Genomic DNA, 16,805 nt, shown 5'->3' on the forward strand with positions numbered 1-16,805 from the left:
TATATATATATATACATATATATATATATATATATATATATATATATATATATATATATATATATATATATATATATATATATATATATGTTTTTTCAAAAAGGCCCATAAAAGAAACACAGGAAATATGAATAGATAACACTATATTCATTGACCGAAATATAGTGTTATCTATTCATATTTCCTGTGTTTCTTTTATGGGCCTTTTTTAAAAAAACATGGTAAACTGTTCGATTACAGTTATAAATAAGACATATATATATATATATATATATATATATATATATATATATATATATATATATATATATATGATAAATTTTGCACATTTTTACGTGTTTTTCATATTCAAATAAGCCATATATATTTTTTGATATATTAATGTCTGGATTCTCTTAACGACCTCGGGATCAGAGCCCCAGGCGAAATCACACAAAGACAAGAGCTTGGCTCCGGCCGGGAATCGAACCTTGGTCGGCAAGCTTATATAGACAGTTCTTCGTGGCCGAATGGGTTAGTCACTGTCTATATAAGCTTGCCGACCAGGGTTCGATTCCCGGCCGGAGCCAAGCTCTTGTCTTTGTGTGATTTCGCCTGGGGCTCTGATCCCGAGGTCGTTAAGAGAATCCAGACATTAATATATCAAAAAATATATATGGCTTATTTGAATATATATATATATATATATATATATATATATATATATATATATATATATATATATACATATAAATATATATATACACACATAAATATATATATATATATATTTATATATATATATATATATATATATATATATAAATAAATATATATATATATATATATATATATATATATATATATATATATATATATATATATATATATATATATATTTATGATATCATATATATATATATATATATATATATATATATATATATTTATTCACATATACATATATATGCATACATACACACACATATATATGTATATATATATATATATATATATATATATATATATATATATATATATATATACACACATACAGTATGTATATATATATATATATATTTATATATATATATATATATATATATATATACATGTGTGTGTGTGTGTATATATATATATATTTATATTTATATATGTATATATATATAACATTATATACATACATATACATACATACATACATATATATATATATATATATATATATATATATATATATATATAAAATTTATATATATATATATATATATATATATATATATATATATATATATATATATATATATATAAAATTTATATACATATATATATATGTGTATATATATATAGATATATATATATATGTATATATATATATATATATATATATATATATATATATATATATATATATATATATATATATATATATATATATATATGGCTTCTCTCTCCTATTTCCTGTGAAAATGTGGCAGTATTTTATAAAGTCTAAATATGGTTTGAAGGGATTTATAAGGCCAAACATTTTCACGATGTGTACCATTAAATAGACTCTTTCCTAATCTTACAAGAATTTAACAAATTAGCTCTGCTATGAACAACCGGGTGGGTATTATTATTATTATTATTATCATTATTATTATCATTATTATTATTATTATTATTATTAATATTATTATTATGCTAAAACCCTAGTTGGAAAAGTAGGATGCTATAAGCACAAGGGATTTACCAGGGAAATATAACCCATTTGGGGAAGGATATCAGGAATTGAGTAAACTAAGAGAGCAGTAATGAATAATCAAAATATTTTTTAGAACGGTCAAAAAATTAAAAGAAATATTTCACATATCTATACCAATAAAGATAGGTGCCTGATTGTTCTCTATAGAAAAAAAAATTGCAAGGAAATTGCAGAATAATTAATGGTCGAATCTTATGTAATTGTTATCGATATATCTAACACCGGTATTTCTATTTTTATCTATATACTGTACACCTTAGGGGCCTACAGGCCCCATAAAAAACTCTATTTCATGAAAACAGGCAGTTATCACCTTAGACTTTTATAACGTTTCAAAAAATAATGAATAATAATCAAGAAATCTAATGCCGCTATTTTTATTTCGATAAACTATCACCTTGGGATTTCTTCGGGCCCAATAATTGCAAAACGGCCTCAAATAATAATAATAAGAAGTAATTTCGATGTAGAGATTGCATGAACATTGGAGATTATTTGTGAGCTATATTATTTCGAAATTTGACCGAAAAAAAATGGTCCTTGCGAGTCCCCCCCCCCCTACCCACACATACAGCATTGACAAGTTTCCTTTCCTATTTGATAAAATATAAAAAAAATTTAGAGAATATCAAATAATTAAGTCTCATGTAATTTTTATATATTTTTTTTTCAATTCCCTACAGAATGATGCCACCTAGAAAAAAGGTTGTAGAGAATATTTGATGGTTGAGTCTCACGTAATTTGAATATGATTTTTTTTCTTTTTAGTTTTCTACGAAATGATGTCCACCAAAAGGAGGTTCTCATTAAACAAATCTGATAAAGGAAATACTGTGAAAAGAAAAAGACAGCAGGAAACAGAAGAGTAGAAAAATTTACGGAGTGAAACAAATGCAAGAAGAATGGCAGCTAGACATGAGACACAGGGTGAAGAACAAGGAAAAGTTCAGGCAAGCTTAATGGCCACTAGAGGTAAAGCCTGAAATTAAAAGCAAATGGATTTGATAAGGAACACATGAAAGCGAAATGGCCGCTAGATGTGAGGCAGAAGACGAAGAGCACATGAATTTATGAAGGATCACAAAAACAAGATGAATGGCTGCTAGACGTGAAGCCTAAAATGAAGAGCAGAGTGATTTAAGAAGGAACATTAATTCAAGCAAAATGGGAGCTAGATGTGAAGCAGAATAAGGAAAGCAGACGAATTTAACTAGGAACACTAATGCAATAAGAGTGCCAGCTAGCTGTGAATCAGAAGACGAAGAGCAGGTGAATTGAAGAAGTAACACTAAAGCAGACAGAACGGCAACTAGAAGTTAAGCACAGGATGATAACCAGGGAATCAAAGAAAGACTCGACTTAGGATTATCCACAAATAATGATTGTCCCTCGAAACCAAGAAACATCAGAAGGAGCTGAGAATAGATGCCATATTGAGAGAGTCATGCATGGAGAAGCTGTAAAATGGTTTATAGATGCCTACACTTACAATCCAAAATATCCCTATGAAACAGAAGACAGTACAAATTGGCTTAATGTCACTACAATGTAATCACCGTGATACTCACGAATGGAAGAATGAACCTCCTGGATTATGTTGCAGTGGAGGGAAAATTAGACGGCCTTTGTTAGTTGAACCTAGTGAATATTTGAAAAATCACACCATTCAAAAAATTTTCAAGAAAATATACAACTATACAATAATGCTTTCCAGAAGATTTCATGTGGAGGAAAATTTATGAATGAAGGGGGATATATGACTATATTCAAAATCAAAAGGCAAATATACCCGGGTAACACAGAGTACCCCTTCTAGTAAACTATAAAAACTTAAAGAATAATAAGAGAAAGAGAAATAAGATATAATAGTGTGCCCGAGGAAGACCATGGTACAGAGACTATGGCACTACCCAAGACTAGACAACAATGGTTGGAATTTGTAGTGTCCTTCTGGTAGAGGAGCTACTTACCATAGCTAAAGAGTCTCTTCTACCCTTCCCAAGAGGAAAGTGGCCACTGATTTTGGGTTATGTTTATAAAAAAAAAATCAGAGATTGATATTGCTTTCTAGTGAATAATGAGCTAAAATTATATTTAATATTACCTATTTAATGAAAAAAAATCTCTGTATTGCACCTGATACTTAATTAACTAACGAAGGGTAAAATACTAACGTTTAATTGAAAGCAGTCTACTAAGTGAGGTAATTGACTAACTTTATCTCTAACAGTAAGAAAACTGATCATCTGATGCCTAATTTGTGGGTGGTCATAACTTTATATATATATATATATATATATATATATATATATATATATATATATATATATATATATATATATATATATATATATATATATATATATATATATATATATATATATATATATATATATATATATATATATATATGTGTGTGTATGTATATATATATATATATATATATATATATATATATATATATATATATATACATATATATATATGTATATATATATACATATAAATATATATATATATATATATATCACCCAAGAATGGCTTTTAATACCGAATTCTATCTTTGGAATATATATCCACTTGGAATTCATTTTATGGTAACAGCTTCTGGCCGGGTGGCAATTCGAACCCCCACCTGTTGGCCGGAAACCATGCCAGCAACGGCTGAGCTATCAAGAGAAATAGCTCTTGATAGCTCAGTTGGTAGAGCCGTTGCTGGCATGGTTTCCGGCCCACAGGTGGGGGCTCGAATCTCCACCCGGCCAGAAGCTGTTACCATAAAAGGAATTCCAAGCGGATATATATTCCCAAGATAGAATTCGGTATTAAATGCCATTCGTGGGTGATATTTACATTGATTGAAATCACGTGTGCTTGTGATATATATATATATATATATATATATATATATATATATATATATATATATATATATATATATATATATATATATATATATATATATATATATATATATATATATATATATATATATATATATATTTTACTACTTGCTAAGGTACAACCCTAATTGGAAAAGCATTATGCTATACGTCCGGGCGCTCAAACAGGGAAAAAAGCCTAATGAGGAAAGGAAAAAAAAAGTATCTCAAAAGAAGTAAAAAAATTATCGTAGATATCTCCTGTATATAACTATAAAAACTTGAACAAAAAAGGGTAAGAGAAATACGATAGAATAATTTGTTTGAGTGTATCCTCAACCAAGAGAACTCTAACCCAAGACAGTGGAAGACCATGGTACAGAAGCTATGGCATATCCCAAGACTAGAGAACAATGGTTTAATTTTGAAGTGACCTCCTAGAAGAGCTGCTTATCATAGCTAAAGTCTCTTCTACCATTGCCAAGAGGAAAATGGCCTCGAACATTTACAGTGCAGTAACCCTTTGAGTGAGAAAGAATTGTTTGGTAATCTGTGTTGTAAACTGTTTTAGGAACGTGGAGAATATGTAAAGAATATGCCAGACTATTCAGTGTGTGTTTGTATGTAAAAGGAAAATGAACCGTACCCAGAGAGTAGGGTCCAATGTAGTGCTGTCTGGTCAGTCAAAAGACCCCGTAACTCTCTAGCTGTAACATATATATATATATATATATATATATATATATATATATATATATATATATATATATATATATATATATATATATATATATATATATATATATATATATATATCACTCACTAAATCCCGTCCGGAATTCTCCGGGTTGGGTCCTGCATCTGATATCGCCATTCTCTCCAGATACTCCTATCCAATGCCATCTGTGCCAGCTGCTGAAATGTCTCGCCTCTATTTGCTTACTTGAAGGTTTTCACCCATGTATCTCTTGGTCGTCCTCTCGGTCTATTTCCAGCCACTTGACCATGAAGCACTATCTTTGGCCATCAGTCCTGTTCCATCCTCTGTACATGCCCAAACCATCTCCTCTGAATATCTTCCACTCTAATCAGAATTGTGTCCTCAACACCAGCCATTTCTCTCACTCTCTCGTTCGTAATTCTGTCCTCCCATCTTACACCACAGATTCTTATCACAAATTTCATTTCAAAGGCAAATAACTTCTTCTCTTCTCTCTTCTTCAGTATCCAGCATTCAGCACCGTATATCACTGCGGGGACTACTATTGCTCTTAATAGCCTAATTTTCAACTTAATTGATATATCTCTATGAATCCAGATTCTTCTTAGCCTTCCAAATGCTTTCTGACCACTTGAGATTCGGTCTTGAATTGCTCTTTCCATCTTTCCATCTGCTGTGAAAAACACTCCCAAATATTTAAACTAATTGACTTGTTCCACTTCTCCCTCTGATAGCTGTATTTCTAAGGCCTCTCTCTGGCGTCCAATTTTCATACTTTTGGTTTTCTCTCTATTTATCACTAATTCATACCTACTGCACTGCTCCTCCACCATTCTCAACACTCTCTGAAGTTCCTCCTTAGTTTCTGCTAAAAGCACTATGTCATCTGCATACCTCATATTAGATATTTTTGTCCCTCTTAAATTATATCTATGCCACCCTCATAATCTCCAAGTGCCATTCTCATAACCCATTCCAAGTATAGGTTGAAGAGGTGTGGTGATAGTGGGCAACCCCGTATAACCACACCAGTGGTTATGAACTCTTCTGTCAAACACTTTTCTTTTCTTACTCTAGCCGATGTCCTTTCATACAATCTCATGATGGTTTCCAGTATTTTTGGTTTTAATCCCCATTCCTTCAAAATCCTAATTATTCCTTCCCTCCATATGGAGTCAAACGCTTGCCTGAAGTCAATAAATACACAATATAGATCTTTTTCCTTCTCCCAGAATTTTTCTATGATTTGTGAGAAGGTGAATACATGATCGATTGTTCCTCTACCCGCCCTAAATCCTGCTTGACCCTCATCCATTATTTCCTCTTCTTGCCTTGCTGTTCTACTTTGTATGATTTTTGCTAAAACTTTATAAGCATGTGGTAATAGACTGATAGGCCTATAATTTTTGCATAAGGTGGTGTCCCCTTTCTTGTGTGTTGGAATTATAATGTTTTCAATCCAATCATTTGGAGCTGCTTGTCCATCTACTATATCCCTACATAAATCACACAACCATCTTTCTACCATTTCATCGCCAGCTTCAAGCAATTCCTTTGGTAGTCCATCTATTCCTGGTGCTTTCCCACTTGACATAGCTCTTAAAGCTTTTCCCACTTCTTCTTTTAGGAGATCTGGCGTTTCCTGTATATTCCATAGCTCTCCTCTTAGTTCTAGATAATCTTCTCCAGTTACCCGACTTCCACTTCCTTTTAGTTGTTCCTCGTAGTGCGTTTTCCAGATCTTCTCAACATCAGCCGTTGCTGATACCTTGTTGCCATCTGCATCTCTTACAGCAAATCTATTGTTTTTCCAACCCCTTGTTAATCTGTCTACTGCAGTGAATAGCTCTCTTGAATGGCCGTTTCTGAAACATTCCTCACATGTTTTACATAGGTCTTCTATCCATTTTATTTTGGCTCTTTTGCATTTATTGTCCACTGCTCTGCACTTTTGTCTATAACTTGCTTTGTTTTCTTGGGATGGGTTTTCATTCTTTGTCTTTTTTGCTTCTCTCTTCTCTTGGCATGCATCCACTGTTCCTTTGCTCTCCTTCTCCTTCCCAAAATACTGTCGGCTTCCTCTTTAATTATATCTCGTCCTCGACACCACTTTTCCTCTGTTGTCTCGAGTCCTATCAGTGGTTCAAAACGTCCTCCTACTCTTTCTTTGAAGGCAGTTTTTACTTCCTTGTTCCTCAGTTTATCCAGATTATACTTGACTAGTTCTTGATTTCTTCCTCTGTCTGTCCGAAATTTAATACGGATGTTTGAAAGTAGTAGTTCATGTGATGTTCCAAAGTCTGCTCCCCTCATCACTTTTGTTCCCATCACTGACGTTTTCCATCTCTTATCTATAAGGATATAATCAATGCAGTTCTTGTGAATTCCATCTGGGTGTGTCCATGTATATCTGTGCTGTTCTCTATGATAAAAGTAAGTATTTGTTATACACAGTTGTTTACCCTGGCTAAATTCCAACATCCTCTGTCCTCTCTCATTTCTTTCACCTAGATCGAACTCTCCCATCACATCCTCGTACCCTCTCCTGTCATTTCCGATTTTACTATTGAAATCGCCCATCACCATGACTACATCGCCTGTCTTTGTTGTCTCTATTTCCTCTTCTAACTGTGAATAGAAGTTTTCTACGTCTTCATCTTCATATACCTGAATAACCTTAAAATTCTTGTGCTTTCCTCTCAAAGTGACCGAAATTATTCTTGAGTTCACCGAATTGTGCTCCAAATAAGCTATTTGTGCTCTTTTTCCTAACATTAGTGCTACTCCCTCTCTATGAATATTGTCTGTTCTACCTGAATACAATATTTTGATTCCTTCTGACATCATTTCACCTTCTCCCACCCAATGAGTCTCTGCTATTCCCAATACATTCCAGCTGTATCTATATATATATATGTATGTATGTATATATATATATATATATATATATATATATATATATATATATATATATATATATTTATATATATACTGCATATATATATATATATATATATATATATATATATATATATATATATATATATATATATATATATATATATATATATATAGATATATATACATATATATATATATATATATATATATATATATATATATATATATATATATATATATATAAATATATATATATATATATATATATATGTATATATATATATATATATATATATATATATATATGTGTGTGTGTGTGTGTGTGTGTTGTGTGTGTGTATGTGTGTGTGTAAATATCAACAGCAATGGCATTTAATACCAAATTCCATCTTTGGGAATATATATCCACTAAAATTCATTTTATAGTAATAGCTTCTGACCGGGCAGAGATTCGAGCCCTCACCTATTCAACCGAAAACCATGCCTGCAAGGACTCTACAAACTGAAACAAGTATAGTTGTACATAAGACGTTATTTTGATTAGGAAGTAAATCTTATTTGTCGTAGAAATGCCAATGCATCTCTAAACATTTCCTGTGAGAATTAATTCTCTCGAAGTTTCCTGGAGAAGTTTCCGACATTTTAAAATGAAAACTTCTTTTGGAAACTTCGATGAATCGTAATTAAGGAAACAAGAACCCTTTCTATTTCATCTAATCCAAGAATAAAAATATATAACTTATGTTTATGAATGATATTTACCTGAATGTTACAGGAAGGTTCACACTATCATTGGAATACCTAAGTGATTTCTTTACACCTTATATGATACTAAGAACCCCCAGAGAAGTTCTTCCATTGAGTTATCTCCTCAATTACAGTGGCACCAATTTCTAATTTATTCATATGCAAATGTCTATAACATAAGATATTGTTATAAAAAGAAAAGTATGCTGTATTAAAACTGATACATATATCGAATGGTTCACTGCAAAACAATATCTAAACTCTGATGATGGTAACTAACTGATCCCTGGAAGAGATAACCTGTGCTGCTAAAACAATACAGTAATTGGGCGATCATGTCAGTAAAGTTCAGAAGACATCGTTTAATACACTATATACATATTACATCTTTTTTTTCTTTTTCAAGTAATAATTCTCTAATTCGTCGTAATTAGTGGTTGCATAACATCAAGTCAAATATTTACTGTTTGAAACTGTTGAACTTTGTATATATAAAGTTCAACAGTTTCAAACAGTGAATATGACTTGATGTTATGCGAACACTTATTTCAGCCCGATGGCTCCAACAAGGAATAATAGCCTATTGAGGAAAGAAAATAAGGAAATAAATAAATGATCTTAGAAATAATTAACAATTAGAATAAGATATTTCATAAATAGTATCAACATCAAAACATATATATATATATATATATATATATATATATATATATATATATATATATATATATATATATATATATATATATGCAAATCAGCACAATATCATATTCAAATGGAAATAAATTTCTACCTCACACATGGGATCAAACCCTAGCCCCTTCAAATGAAAGGCCAGGTTGCTTCCTACTATGCCACCAGAGGCTCTAAATGAATTAAGAACCTAACTGCTAACTGCCGTTCAGGATTTACCTGGAGCAACATCAGTCTCTTATCAGCAAGTTTTCCCTGACTTCCCAGCTCACTAGTTGACACAATTGATAGCTTTTTAGTTGGAATTACCCCAAATGAGTCAATATGGATGCAAATCAACGCAATATTGTGTTTAAGTTGAAAGAAATTTCTACCTCATTCTTGGGATCGAATCCTAGTCCCTTCAAATGAAAGGTCACGTCCCTTACCAGCGAGTTTTCCCCCGACTTCCCGGCCCACTAGGTGACATAATTAATTGATAGCTTTTTAGTTGGAATAACTCTTAATGAGCCAATATGGATGCAAATCAACACAATATTGTGTTCAAATAGATATAAATTTCTACCTTATACTTGGAATAGAACCCCTCATATAAGTGTTAATATTTTTATATGTCAGGGTCTGAAAAAGTTAAATTATTTTTGAAAAGTCAGTACTAATGACAGAAGGATAGATAACTGGTTTTGTGTCTCAACTAGATTATTATTCATCGGACTTGGAAAAGGGATATTCTGTATGCATCGGCAAAAAGCCCATCAATCAAAGATAGCTAAAGAGACGAGGAATCCAGGTTCACAGAAGTTTTCTGTGGAGAGAAGCTGCCTTTTCACAATATTCAGAATAAAGTAGTACCGTAATAATGATACATGAGAAATGGCATTCAAACGAGGGAATATACAGACTGACATTGGTTTAAACTCTTTACTATTTCACAGTGATGTGAGGGAAATATTCGTAGGGACTGGGAGACAGGAGTGACGATTTTTGTTATCATCTTTTTTTACCTACATGTAAAAGCAGTACTGTTCTAATGACAAAATAATTCCTTATAAGAACCAAGTCAGATATAGGTTCGTAAAAATATAGATGGTTATAATTTTAAGAAAATAGAGAAGATCAGAGTAGGTACAGAATCTCCGTTAAATAAGATTGTTATTGAAGAAGAATGGAAACCAGAGATATAAATTCGTAATCAATTATAAAAATAAAATTCTATTTTTGTATCAGTATTTATCTCCGTTTTTGCATAATCTCACACGTCTGCGTCAACCCCTTAATGGAAATTAAGATTTCTAAGATCTTGCTAATTGTATAATTTTGCTAATTAATATGCACTTAAGATAAACTTGCCCTAGATATGAAATATTTGATATAAAACCATTCTTACGGGTGATATAACGCAAATCAGTCAATAATAATAATAATAATAATAATAATAATAATAATAATAATAATAATAATAAAAATAAAATTTGTATGAGAATAAGCAAGTGAATTCAGTTTCTAAGGGGAAAGAAGGTTGCTGACGTGTATCATCATTTAGGAACGAGATTTACCTGAGATCTCACTGAAAATTGGTTCCTTATTCATTCTTTGTAGACCCCACCTCTTTGAGCCTTTGTGGGCCGAATGGCGAACATCCGTTGACAGAATCGTTTTATTTGTGGACTGAATCGACGCTGGTGATATCGTAGAAATTTATTTCTTTGGTTACCAGAGGACTTTGATGTCGAAGCCTACTGTTCTCCTTAATCGGATCAAACACACAGCAGTTCTTCTCTTTCATTTATTTTCAAGTGTTCCTATTATATATGAGTTTGTGCCTCGTATTGCGGTTAACATGTTAATATTTGCGATCAAAAGAAGTATTCTCTCTCTCTCTCTCTCTCTCTCTCTCTCTCTCTCTCTCTCTCTCTCTCTCTCTCTCTCTCTCTCTCTCTCTCTCTCTCTGTATATATATATATACACACACACACACACACACACACACACACACACACACACACACATATATATATATATATATATATATATATATATATATATATATATATATATATATATATATATGTGTGTGTGTGTGTGTGTATATATATATATATATATATATATATATATATATATATATATATATATATATATATATATAAATATATATATATATATATATATATATATATATATATATATATATATATATATATATATATATGTGTGTGTGTGTGTGTGTGTGTGTGTGTGTCTACAGTTTGAACGAATAATGAGATTTTGGAACATGTTCTTTTTCACTTTATAACAAAAGGTTCGTAAATATACTTTGGACAGCGAGATATTATCAGCCGAATGTGTATGGATGTGGTGAGAGTTCGAGTGATACTGAAATTCTCTCTGAGCATTGAAGACATTGTTCCTCTTTCGTATGGTGAATCTACTAAATTTTTTGGAAAATTGTAATCACTGTGATGGAAAGATATTCTCACCTATACGACTTTAGACACGTCGACTATAAGAGAGTTCAATGATCTCGCAGTCATATTCCTATAAAAAAGATCAATAATTAACTGTATGAAAATTACATATACGTCTACATATTTTCTATGCAAAGTTTAGGCAATACTGCTCACCCCCACCCCCTTCTGCTTCTCACTCTCTGAGGAGGTGCACACTTGCTCTCTGTTGTCTTCATGGTATTTGGAGGACACTCCATATGGATATACACATGCTATATAGTACACAGAAATACAAACACTATGTATATATATATATATATATATATATATATATATATATATATATATATATATATATATATATATATATAATGAAATTCTCCCCAAACGATACACATCTTACGACAAATAGAAAATTAAATATTTGATCTCAAATATATACAATAAATATAGAATAATTCCACTTATTTCTCCATATGACCATTTTATCAAAATATAAAATACCCAAAGATTAAAAATGAAAACATATCGATGTCGGTATTACATAACCTTATCAAAAACCTCCCTCAGGTTGCGGGCAATTAAGACTGAACAGGCGGGATATGGGAAGGAATGGGCCGTCCTTCATCCATCCATTCTACTTGTCAGGGTTTACGGCTCAATTTTGCATCACGAAACATCACCGTTCCGTGATTTTTTAAATCAATACTACACTTGCACTTGCAATTATCAATCAGTGGTCACTATCCGTTTCCCGAGAAAATCGTTCAGCCTTCCCACATATCCTTTATTATAACTCTAATTATATATAGAGTATTTCCATCTACCCATTCTCTAACACTACCTCTCCTCCAGGCTGAGCCTTACACTTGCAGCCACTTGTCCTGTGGAAACTGCCTCAGTCCCTGCAACCAGGAATCATATAGATATAACAGCATCCGCCCTCAATTATCTTACCTATCTTTTTTTAAAAGATTCACTCAGTAGTATGTCATACGTATTGCTAGAAAAAGCAAAACCTTCACATCACTTTACTTAGCTACATTAAGCACTCATATAAGAAAACTTATTTATCATCATATTTTTCTAGAACACGTCAAAAGAATAAAATGAGGGCTGTTAAAACAATAATAAAAAAAAAAAAAATGCCGTCTCTTCAACACAGGTAATGTCGCGTATGAGAAACCACATATATGTGTGCCTGATAATGTTCAGACACTGTTCGGCTACTAATGATTTGTATAACAACTGCGTTATATTTAACTATTTTTACTCGGTACGGACCCAAATATTTTGGTTCTAGTATGTTTCCTTGGTTGTAATCATTTCAAAAACTCCTTTACTGGTCCAGTTTTGAAGCATCCGTCATTCTTTAAGCTGTGTTTTTCATTAGCTCTTTACAAAAACCTTTCAGTGGTGTTCATTACTCTCCTTAAAAGATTTAGTAAATAGACTCAGTATTGCCCAACTGAATAATTTGGAAACTGTGGCAAATTAATCAGGACCGTATATGGTAACACGGGATCTTGTTAATACACTAAAAAGAAAGGTGTGTCACTGAGCGATACATTATATACAATATTCAAAGCTAGATCAGCCGTAGAAATCATTGCGTGCCAATGACGTGGATTACCAGCAGCTCTGTAACGTAAAATTCACACCACTTCCCTATTATGCGATTTCACTAAGTCATTAGCTGAAGGCCAATATGTGGTCACTGAAAACTGTTCAATTTTTATCCAAGTTTGCGAAAGATTTCCCCACCTTATTTATAAACTTAAGACCTTTTTCACTTATCAAAATTTTCGGGCAACCAAACCTAGTAATGAAAAAGCACAGCGCTTGGGCTAATGAATTCGCGGATGTATCCATTATTGTGTAAGTATGAGTATAAGGAATAAATGCATATATAAACAAACACACACACACACACACACTTATATATATATATATATATATATATATATATATATATATATATATATATATATATATATATATATAAGTATATGTATATATATATATATATATATATATATATATATATATATATATATATATATATATATATAAATATATATATATATATATATATATATATATATATATATACATATATTTATATATATATATATATATATATATATATATATATATATATATATATATATATATATGTGTGTGTGTGTGTGTATGAGTGTGTGAGTGTGTTTTTATGTATGTATGTGTATACATGTGTTTGTGTATATATATAGTTAGATTGATAGGTATATACATACACACACATGTATATATATATATATATATATATATATATATATATATATATATATATATATATATATATATATATATATATATATATATATATATATATATATATATATATATATATATAAAATCATGGTAATATGATATTTCAGAACAAAAAATAAATATGTTACTGTAGCACCAAACGTTTCTTTCCTTAAGATTTACAAAAATGTCTCTTTTGTCCTTCCTTGTGCCTACTTCATTTGTAGCTCCGGCTGATTCTCCTTTCTTTTTTTGAGCTAAGTCAAACATTCAAATAATTCAAACCAAATATAAATAGTCTTATCTATTTCATACATATCTCCATATTTTCATATACAGTATCCAATTCTTCTTCTTTATGGAATGTTGTAGGTACATACATTAGAATAATCTCCAGTTTTTATTACTTGTTTAGTTTGACAATTAATCTTGCAATCCTGCCATTAGTACTACAAAACATTCCTATGTTACCCGCACATTTTTTATTTTAATGATAATACTCACTTAATTTTCTTGAGCTTTTAAGGCAATACTACTTACAGTCCATAGTCCAATTAATGTAGGCCTGAGTCTTTAAACTCTTCTAGCGTCTTGTTTAGCATAGTTAGATGTTCAGTGAAGTAATCTATCTTGGGGAGTTAGAAGAGTATGACGAAACGATCTCCATCTACCCCTCACTATGATCTCATTCACATATGGCACTCAAGTAATCTCTTATAGTTCCATTTCTAGTAATTTCCTGCCTTTAACCCGTAATATTCTCCTTACGGCTTTGTTCTCATATCTACGAAATCTGTTTTATTGTTACTCCATGATTCATATCCATACAATAACACCGATCTCACTAATCTGACAATATTTTAATGTTATATGCTTATTCAGGTGATTTGATTTCCACATTTTACTTAACCTAGCTATTGTCTGATTTATTTATGTATATCTTTCACTAAAATCTAATTCTACAGACCGTGTATTGGAGATCATAATTCCTAAATACTTGAATTACTTTACGTCATTAATCCCTTCTTCTTCCAATGATATTTCACCTTCCTTTGCATAGTCCGTTTTCATCATCATTGTCTTTCTTCCGTTTATCTTGAGCAAAACCTCATGTAATATTCCATGCATTCTGATAAGCGAGCATTTTTAATCGTGCTAATAAGGTCAGAATCACCAGCAAACTCTACTGTTGGTCTGCTAATTTCCTATTACCAAATGAGTTTCCAGTGAACAGTAGAGTACTCCAAAGGAATTGTTGTCATAAATATTGCTTATCGGCATCATGGATTTTATAATAGTGGGCGATGGTGAAGAAGGATTGGAAGAGACTGGGAATATATATATAAATAAATTTATATATATATATATATATATATATATATATATATATATATATATATATATATATATATATATATATATATATATATATATATATATATATATATACAGTCAGTGTGGATCGCTGTGTCCGGCCAGTCGGCCGGACACTTCGTTCCGCGTCTTTCGGAGTCATCACGAGCATCGGGGAAAAAATCTTTTTGTCCAAGTTATCACCTACTCATCTGCGTGGGTGGAAAGTAGCCAGTGTATTTCCTGAAGTCGTGAAGTGAGGTTGTGTTCGGATTAGAGGCCCCCCCCCCAGTGATGTCTAAACCCCGTACAAGTCACGATGATATTGTTAGAGTGATAACTTTTCATAAGTTAGGTCTCCAAACGAAGGAAATTGTTAAGAACACCGGCGTAAACGAGAGGACAGTGCGGCGCTTCGTAGCTAAGTTCAAGAAAGGGGGTAGCGATGAGATCCCTTCTCATTCCTATGCTGGTTCTCCCCCCCCCCCCCCCCCCCGAAGATACCTGATCGTACTTTGTTACTTTTAAAACGAAGCCTTGATGCAAATCCAACCTTAACAGCGAAGCAACTGAAGGAACAGAACCCTAAATTGTTGAACGACGTCAGCGTTCGTACGATACAGGAAAACCTGTCGAAGCGCCTCGACTACGAGAAAGTTGTTGCCAGAAAAAAGCCAGCTTTAACCGAGAAACAAAGGAAGAGGAGGGTTGCTTTTGCCAAGAAATACAAGGATTAGACCTTGGAGCAGTGGCGAAGTGTTTTGTGGAGTGATGAAGCGACCTTTTGTGTGAGTGAAATGGCCGGGAAAAAGTTCTGAGTCGCAAGGGGTCGGACCCTCTTAAGCCTAATCTCACTGCCAAGACAGTTAAGCACCCCGCATCCCTTATGGTATGGGGTACTTTTGCCTAAGGTGGTGCCCCAAGGCTTGTTGTTTTTCCTAAAGGTGTGACAGTTAATGCTGACCAGTATCTGAAAATTTTAAAGGATAATTTAGCCGATTGTTTTGCCGCTAATGGAGCGGAAATTTTTCAGCAGG

This window comes from Palaemon carinicauda, chromosome 23 (assembly GCF_036898095.1).
Source record: "Palaemon carinicauda isolate YSFRI2023 chromosome 23, ASM3689809v2, whole genome shotgun sequence".
Taxonomy (NCBI): domain Eukaryota; kingdom Metazoa; phylum Arthropoda; class Malacostraca; order Decapoda; family Palaemonidae; genus Palaemon; species Palaemon carinicauda.